This window comes from Euphorbia lathyris, chromosome 7, assembly GCF_963576675.1.
Source record: "Euphorbia lathyris chromosome 7, ddEupLath1.1, whole genome shotgun sequence".
Taxonomy (NCBI): Eukaryota; Viridiplantae; Streptophyta; class Magnoliopsida; order Malpighiales; family Euphorbiaceae; genus Euphorbia; species Euphorbia lathyris.
Window position 1 is genome coordinate 73,109,726 of NC_088916.1, and position 9,675 is coordinate 73,119,400.

The window sequence follows — 9,675 nt, forward strand, 5'->3', positions numbered from 1 at the left end:
AAACCGATTAAACGATTTTATATATTATAAACCTTAAAGTAAATTTAACCGATTATAAATAAGTTTTTGTTGAAAAACGTTCCCTGTGGGATCGATATCTTTTATTACTACAAGCGTATACCGTGCACTTGCGGAAATCGCTCAACAAGTTTTTGGCGCCGTTGCCGGGGAACGCCAAAATTTTTGACAAAATTTTAAATTTTTCGTGTTTTATTACGAATCTAGGTTTATTCATACTTATTCAAACTTTTACATTTTATTTATTTTTAATTACTAACATATTTATTTTTCAAAATTCTGTTTTGTAGGTAGTTTCTGTTCGTGCGAAATTTCAAGTTCATGCGCAGTTCTCGAAGTTCGGGCACGTCACCAGATCCTATTGACCCAGAAATTGAAAGAACTCTTAAAAAGAACAAGAAAGAAAAGAAAAAGAAAAACCAAACCCCAATAAAAACTAAAATTACCAAGCCAGAAGTTATGGCTACCTACACTTATGGATTACGATAGGCCAGGAGTGGCCGGTGTAACAAACAGTATAGTTAGACCCCAAATTAATGCACATCATTTTGAAATTAAGCCTGCGTTGCTTAATATGTTGCAAAATAATGTAACGTTTTACGGGTTACCTAACGAAAATCCTAATACCCATTTGACAAATTTCTTAGAAATTTGTGACACTTTTAAAATTACTGATGTAACTGCAGAAGCAATCAAACTTCGCCTTTTTCCTTTTACCTTGAAGGATCGAGCCAAAGAATGGTTGACTTCTATGCCAGCCGCATCAATTGAGACTTGGGAGCAATTAGCCCAAGCATTTTTATCAAAAATTTTCCCTTTAGCAAAAACCGCAAGAGTCATTAAAGAGTTAACATCTTTTTCTCAAAATAATAGTGAAACTCTTTATGAGGCTTGGGAACGTTTTAAAGAACTTCAACGTTTATGCCCACACCACCAATTGCCCGCTGAACTTTTAATGCAAACATTTTATAATGGACTAAATCCTACAACTAGAGGTTCATTGGACGCTATGTCTGGAGGGTTATTCATGAAGAAAACATCTGCCCAAGCAAGAGAACTTTTGGAGGAAATGGCAATCAACAGCAGTATGTGGCCCGCGGAATGTGGACACATACCAGTAGCGAAACCATCATCCTCAACTACATCATCAGTTAAAGGTATAGTGAATCTTGATCCAGTAGCAATGTTGCAAGCCCAATTTTATGCCTTGTCGCACAAAATTGATAGGTTTATGGCACCGTGTGATCCTAATGGTCAACCAATCCAAACAGATGTGGATTACGAAGGTATGAGTGAAATTGAACAGGTAAATTTTGTCCAAGGGCAAAACCAAAATAATAATCCTTATTCCAACACATATAATCCTGGATGGAGAAATCATCCTAACTTTAACTGGATAGACAATAATAATGTTAATGCTAATCAAAATCGTACTATTAATTATCAAAATCAATCAAGAGATTCGATTAGCACTTTATCTTCTAAAATTGACAAATTCATTGATGCTATGAGCGGAAAAATAAGTAATCACGACGATGGTTTTAAACGGATCGAGAATAAATTCGATCAGATTATTAAAAACCAATCATCTAGCATCCATAATTTGGAGATTCAAATTGGACAACTCGCTAAATCAATTCCATCCCGCAAAGAGGGAATTCTTCCAAGCCATACGGAAGAAAATCCGAAAGAGCATGTTAAGGCTATCACTCTTCGTTCAGGAAAAAATTACTCAGGTCCGGAAATGCCCGGAAATTCGACCTTACCTGGAACTGATTTATCAAAATCCAAAGAAGATACATTAAAACAAAAAGATGCACCGATTGACTCTAGTACAAAAACTTTTGTACCCAAACCACCTTTTCCACACAAAGTCCGCAATAAGGACTATGACAAACAACTTTTAACATTTTTAGACAAACTTAAAAATTTGCATATTAATTTGACATTTATGGATGCAATTACGCAAATTTCCAATTATGGTAAATTCCTCAAAGATTTAATTTCAAAGAAAATCAGATGGGAAGGAATTTCATCCATTTCACTAACTGAAGATTGTAGTTCGATTGTGTTAAGCAATTTGCCCACAAAACTCAAAGATCCCGGATGTTTTACCATTCCGTGTAAATTGGGAGATATAGAATTCCCAAGTTGTCTTTGTGATTTAGGAGCAAGCATTAACTTGATGCCATTATCTATTTTTAATAAGTTAGGCTTAGAAGAAAACATCAAACGTACCAATATGGTTTTGCAATTAGCGGATCAAACCACTAAAAGACCATACGGTATAATTGAGGATGTTTTAGTTAAAGTTGACAAATTTATTTTTCCTTCCGATTTCGTTATTTTAGATTTTGCTTATGATGTAAATTGTCCGCTAATCTTTGGTAGACCGTTCATGAACACGGGACGTGCTCTAGTTGATGTGTCGGAAGGGAAAGTAGTTTTACGAATAGGAGATGATAAGATTAAGTTTGATATGAACCAAGCGATGAAATATCCTATGGAAGATTTCGCTTGTATGAAACTTGATTTAATTGAAGAATGTGTAAATAACATTGTTCAAAAAAAAGAAATAATAGAACCTATAATGAGTGAGGAACTAGAAAATAAGGACCCAGAACCTTTGATTCGAGAAGATGGACCAGTTCCGCCTTCAATTGTAGTTCCACCTAAATTAGAACTTAAAGAATTACCAAGTTATTTGAGGTACGCTTTCTTAGGCGAAGGCGATTCTCTACCTATTATTATCTCTAACAAATTAACATAAGTCCAAGAAGAGAAATTGAAAGAAGTTGTTAGAAATAGGATAGAAGTATGGGTTGGCAAATTTCAGACTTAAAAGGTATTAATCCAAGTATTGTGATGCATAGAATTCACTTAGAAGAAGATAAGCCACCTAAAGCGGATAGGCAAAGACGCCTAAATCCGAACATGAAAGAAGTAGTGAAAAATGAGATTACTAAACTTCTGGACAATGGAATCATCTACCCTATCTCGGATAGTGAATGGGTTAGTCCAATCCATTGTGTACCTAAGAAGGGAGGCATAACAGTTGTAAGGAATGAAGAAGGTGAATTAATACATACGCGAACCACCACTGGTTGGAGGGTTTGTATAGATTATAAAAATCTAAATAAAGCAACTAGGAAAGATCATTTTCCTCTTCCTTTCATTGATCAAATGATCGAAAGGATAGCTGGTCATGCTTTCTACTGTTTTCTTGATGGTTACTCCGGATTCTTTCAAATATACATTTACCCGGATGACCAAGATAAAACAACCTTCACATGTCCTTACCGAACATTTGCATATAGAAGAATGCCCTTTGGTCTATGTAACGCACCTGCAACATTTCAACGTTGTATGACTGCGATTTTTAATGATTTCATTGAAGATATCATGGAAGTTTTTATGGACGATTTTTCAGTTTATGGAGATTCTTTTGATTCGTGCCTAGAAAATTTAGATAAAGTTTTGTCTAGGTGTGAAGAAACAAATTTGGTATTAAACTGGGAAAAATGTCATTTCATGGTTGACGAATGAATTGTTTTAGGTCACAAAATATCTGAAAAAGGATTAGAATTAGATAGAGCAAAAACCTCAGTAATAGAGAAATTACCCCCTCCAACTACGATTAAGGGAGTAAGATCATTCTTAGGACATGCTGGTTTTTACAGAAGATTTATTAAAAAAATTTCTGTAATTTCCAAACCACTTACTAATTTACTCATGAAAGATTCAACCTTTGATTTTAATGAAGAATGCGTTAAAGCTTTTGAAACATTGAAAACAGCTTTAGTCAGTGTGCCTGTTATTGCTAAACCTGATTGGGATTTACCATTTGAAATTATGTGTGATGCAAGTGATTTAGCTGTCGGATGTGTTTTAGGTCAAAGGAAAGATAAGAAACTTCATGTCATTTATTATGCAAGTCACACACTGTCTGGTGCACAATTAAACTACACCACAACAGAAAAAGAAATGTTAGCCGTAGTTTTTGCATGTGACAAGTTTAGGTCATATTTATTAGGTTCAAAAGTTATTATTTATACTGATCATGCTGCATTAAGATATCTATTTGCTAAAAAGGATGCAAAACCGAGTCTAATTAGATGGGTTTTATTGTTGCAAGAATTTGATATAGCAATAAAAGACAAAAAGGGAGTTGAAAACCTTGTCGACGATCATCTATCAAGACTTGAAGATGAAAACGGTCCTATAGGTGAAACTACCGGTATACGAGATGATTTCCCTGATGAACACCTCTATCAAATAAAAAGTGCCATGTCACCATGGTATGCAGATATTGCTAATTATCTTGCAGCCAATATTGTTCCAGAAGGATTAGATTTCCAACAAAAGAAGAAATTTTTCTTCGATATTAAACAATATTTTTGGGAAGATCCCTTTTTGTTCAAGACTTGTGGTGACGGGATAATTAGGAGATGCGTTGGTGAAAATGAATACGAATCCATAATGTCGGAATGCCATTCTAGCTCTTATGGAGGACATAATGGAGTTAACAAGACAGCAGCTAGAATATTTGAAAGCGGTTTCTTTTGGCCTGCGATGTTTAAGGACGTCTGTTCATTTATTACTCGTTGTGATAAGTGCCAAAGAACAGGAAATCTAGGAAGGAAAGATGAGATGCCCCTCATAACCATATTAGAAGTTGAAGTCTTCGATATGTGGGGAATAGATTTCATGGGACCTTTTCCCCCTTCCAATGGTAAAACTTACATATTAGTTGTTGTTGATTATGTTTCAAAGTGGGTTGAAGCAATTGCAACCCCGACGAACGATTCTAAAGTTGTCGTTAATTTTCTTGACGATATATTTTGTAGATTTGGTTGTCCAAGAGTTATCGTTAGTGATGGCGGTACTCATTTTATAAACAAGAGTTTTGAAACGCTTATGAAAAAATATGGAGTACGCCACCGCGTATCAACGCCGTACCATCCTCAGTCAAATGGTCAGGCGGAGATATCAAATAGAGAACTCAAATGGATTCTCGAGAAAAAAGTTTCATCTTCTAGAAAAGATTGGTCTTCTAAACTCAATAATGCATTATGGGCATACCGTACTGCATTTAAAACACCAATAGGAATGACTCCGTACCGTTTAGTGTATGGAAAGGCATGTCATTTGCCTGTCGAATTAGAACATAAAGCCTATTGGGCTATTAGAGAACTAAACTTTGATTTACGACAAGCAGGTAAGAAACGTTTGCTCAATTTGAATGAGTTAGATGAGTTACGTCATCTATCTTACGAAAATGCAAAGATTTATAAAGAAAAAGTGAAAAAATGGCACGATGCCAAAATTAAAGTCAAACACTTTAATGTTGGTGATAAAGTGCTGTTATTTAATTCACGACTTCGTTTATTTCCAGAAAAACTTAAGTCCAGATGGTTAGGACCATATTTAGTCGTCAAAACATTCGATTATGGTTCTTTAGAACTGGAAGGTCCTACCGAAATTCGATTCAAAGTTAATGGTAATCGATGTAAAATCTATTACGAAAATATTTCACAAATAGAAATTCCGTTCGTAACAAGATTATCTGACCAATAAATTACTCAGTTTATCTTACACAGTTTCTTTTGTTTTATTGTTTTTATATTTTTGTTCATTTATTTTATTTTAGTTTAATTTTATTTTATTTTATTTTTCCAAAATGCCATTTTTATGATTAGATGACTTTATGTTATGATTTAAATGCATAAAATATTTTTATTTCATGATTTTAGATTTAATTTGTAGGAAATTAAGATGAATTTGAAGTGTCAGGCAATTCTCTGCCGAGAATTTAGAATTCCCTACCGAGAATCCTCTTTTTAAGAACAGTCCAAATAGGTTAAGATTTCTCTGTTCATACCGAGAATTTTAAATTCTCTACCGTGAATCAGGAAGAGCTATCGATGCCTGATTTCCGCAAGGAAATCAGCGTGTCGCGACCGCGGCTTAGCCATTCTCGGTCGCGACACACGTAATTTCTGCCCTATCAGGTCTGAAACATCCTAACCCTTTCGACGAACCTCTTGGCAAACGAAACATTAAGTTTTTTCATTCCCGAAAGGTGTAATTTTATACCTTTTCATAATTTAAACAACACCTCTTTTCATCTTCACCTCTTATAAATTAATCCTAGAGGATTCAAGTTCTGTTACAATTCTTTTCATCTTTGTCAGAACTCTGATTTTCTTCGCAAACACCGTTCTTTACTAAAGTAACACAAACTTTGCACCATGCCTACCAAGAACAAACCATCTAGGCACAATGCTGCCTCAATCAACAAACGCCCAGACTTATCCAAGCGATATGGGGCGCTTTTTCCTATCTTCAGTCACGATGAAGGTAGGCGTTATTGGAATCACCGTTACAAATTCTTCACCGGAATGTTGTATATGGATGAATTTCTTAATAGCCAATTAGGCATTTCTGATGACATGAGCCGCTATATGGAGCGCCTAGGGTGGATAAAATTCGCCCAAATGCGATTTCCAATAATAGGCGACTGGATACTCGAATTTTTCTGTACCGTGCGTTTCACTAATAAACGACGAGTACGTCTCAGTTTTCGTCGAGAAGGCGAAATCTTCACTTTCGGCTATCCTGAGTTGCATGCTTGGTTTGGTTTTCCCCCAAGGGATACAATCAAACGTCATCCTGGACGAGACATGACATCCTCGGACATTTGGAGAATGCTCACTGGATTCTGGCAATTCAATTCAAAACTCGCCTATAATCACTCTTTTCGCTCCAACTCCATGCTGTATCTGCACAAATTCCTGTGTCACAGTTTATTCGAGCGCACATTCAGTAGTGTGGTCCGTGACACAGATTTGTATGTTCTTGGAGATATATTCCAGGGAAATGCAGTGGATTCTTCCAAAATTCTGATGGAGGGTCTTGTCGCCGCTTCTCGATCCAAAGATAAGAAGATTGGGTTCGGCAATATAATATGTGGAATAATTCTCGGTTCAAAGGGTACCATTGATGTTCCCTGGAGTGATGATGAATTCTTCCCGACAATTGACTATGAATTTCTCGAGCACGAAGGACTTGTGAAACGTGTCTTTCGAGCAGGGCCTCAATTTTTGTCTGCACTGGAACGTGAAACTTTCGTGCACTTTCAAATTGATCGTATTAAGGCTAGAAATATCCCGTTAGATAGGGATGAATATGTAGAATAGTTTATGTTTTTTTTTCATTTTATTTTTGTATATATTTTGTTTTGTATTAATTATTGGTTTGTTTTCATTATTTGTACATATGTTAAAATAATAAAGATCTTATTTAGTTCAATTCTTAATTTTTATCTATTTGATCCATTATCTATACTTAGCATATTTCATATGGGTCGATTCTAATTATTCTTACTCAAATTTAGATAAAAAGGATTCACATGAACTAATATGGTTTTCTATTTTTTTTCCACACGTATATCTACATTTAATTTTATTTGTAACTCAATTTCTTTTTAATGCATTAAGTTTTCATTTAATCAATTCAATTCATGTATTAAATATGTATTAACATGCACTTATTATGCATTTATTATGGTTCTCTTAACTTATATGCATAAATGAACATTTAAGTTTCATTAATTACTCATAAACCAATTCATTATACTTTAATTCAATTTATTAAGGTAAAACCTTTGGTTTTCCTTGCAATTAATGTCATTTATTTAAGTTTTTGAGTACAGGGACACTTTATATTAAGTTCAGGAACCAAATCATCAACATAATTGCACAAACCAAGTCAAAAGGCACCCAAATAGGCCATTTTTACCAATTCTCTACCGAGAATTAATAATTCTCGGTATGAGCAGCAAGTTCGGCCAATTTTCAGGGCGAAAATTCCCTAAAAATCGCGTGCCGCGGCCGCGGCTTTGCCATTCGCGGTCGCGACACGCGTATAATTTGCCCTTTTCAATCCGATTTTGACACCAAATTTTGCCTATTCCTATTCCAATTCTACCTATTCACCTACCAAGACAACCCTATATAAACCTACCTCTTACACAAACCTCACATCACCTCTATTTTTACCCAATCCCTTACTCTAAACTCTTCCCCAATAATCTACTTTTACTCTTCCCAATTTATTCACTCCAATTTCTATCTTTTCTATTTTCAATCACTTACAATTCCACACCCCCAAACTCATCTTCAAGCTTTACTTTTTCTCTCAATTCCTTTTTCTTCTTCTTCTTCTTCTCAAACCCTAAACACACAAAACACCATCACCATGGTTAGGACTAAGCGTGTTGGTAACAAGCCCACCGTTACGGAAGCTAATCGCCTTCGGGTTCAATGTGGAGCTTATTTCGACATCTATTCAGAGGAGGAAGCCGCTCGTTTCAAACATTTTTCTCAAGCCGACCGCCAATTTGTTGATGCACTTCTTAGACTTCCATTCGGTAAGAGCATTAAATTTCTCTACTCGAATCGATGCCTTTATTGAAGCTTTGGGTTGGCAAGAATTCGTTAATATGCGTTTCCCGCGTATTAATGAATATGTGGTGGAATTTTTGGTCACTTTGACCATGAACAAGAAGAAAACTTCAATCTCTTTTAGGAATAATGGTATCACATACACCATTGACTATGAAGCAATGGGAAATATGTTTGGTTTCCCTACTTCTAATTTTTATAATAAGCCTAAAGATTTTGATAATGATGCGGTTTGGCAAACTCTTTCGGACCAAGATTATTTTAATTCGAAAAACACTTCAAGCAAGTTGATTAAGGACAATTGTGTGTTCTTCTTTCATAAGTTTTTGAGTTTCTCCTTGTTTAGTCGTGTTGAGAGTTCCAAGATTCAGGTTCGGGATTTGTATGTTTTGGATAGTTTGCTTAAAGGCTTGCGGATTGATAGCATTGGTATTCTGTTTGATAATTTGTTCCGTGCTTCGAGGGCTAGTACCATTCAAATCCCTCTTTGTAATTTTATCACCGCTATTATGTTGGGAGCACGGGGTGAATTGGCCGAATATGACATGTCCACCTACCGTGGGTATGTTCCGCTTTTGGACATCTCGGCCCTTGAGCGAGCTCATTTATTGCTTCCACAAGGACCTCCCGTCTTTATTTCCTATGCTACCCGAATTGCCCATCTTCGTGGCACTATGGGTGGTGGCGCTTCAAGTTCTCAATTTGTAGGTACCGAAGGCGGCGGAGAGGCAGAAGGCGAGGAGGATGAACCACCGGCTCAAGCACAACCCCAAGCACCTCAAGCGGAGTATGATCCGGTAGATTTGCGGAGGATTTTGAACCAAATCAATTCAAACAATCGTCAAATGAATTTAAGAATTGATGATTTGGTCGAAAACAATATGGTGATGAATGACAACCTCAATCTTTTGAGGCGTGAACATCGATCGACTCGGCATCGGATGCTTTCCTTTTTCCGACGCCGCAATATGGAGACGTCACCTACACCTCCCGATTCCCCACCTCAAGCTTAGGTTGTTTTCTTTCATTTTATTATCTTGTTATAATTTGGTACAATTTTCATTTTCATATGTTTGGTACAATTTTCAATTTTTAATTTTCTGTTGAATGTTTCATTTGCACCATTTCTATTTTTATTTTTCGTATGCTTCGTTTTTGTGCTTATTATTCTTCCTATCTCGCTTTTGCACCA

At 35.9% G+C, this 9,675-nt stretch overlaps 1 non-coding gene across 1 annotated transcript; it reads right to left on the reverse strand.

Moving 5' to 3' along the window:
* Positions 1 to 850: 850 nt before the first annotated feature.
* Positions 851 to 957, reverse strand: LOC136201746 (small nucleolar RNA R71). The gene has a single exon (XR_010674088.1). It is a non-coding gene; the product is annotated as a small nucleolar RNA R71 (small nucleolar RNA).
* Between the last annotated feature and the right edge of the window lie 8,718 nt (positions 958 to 9,675).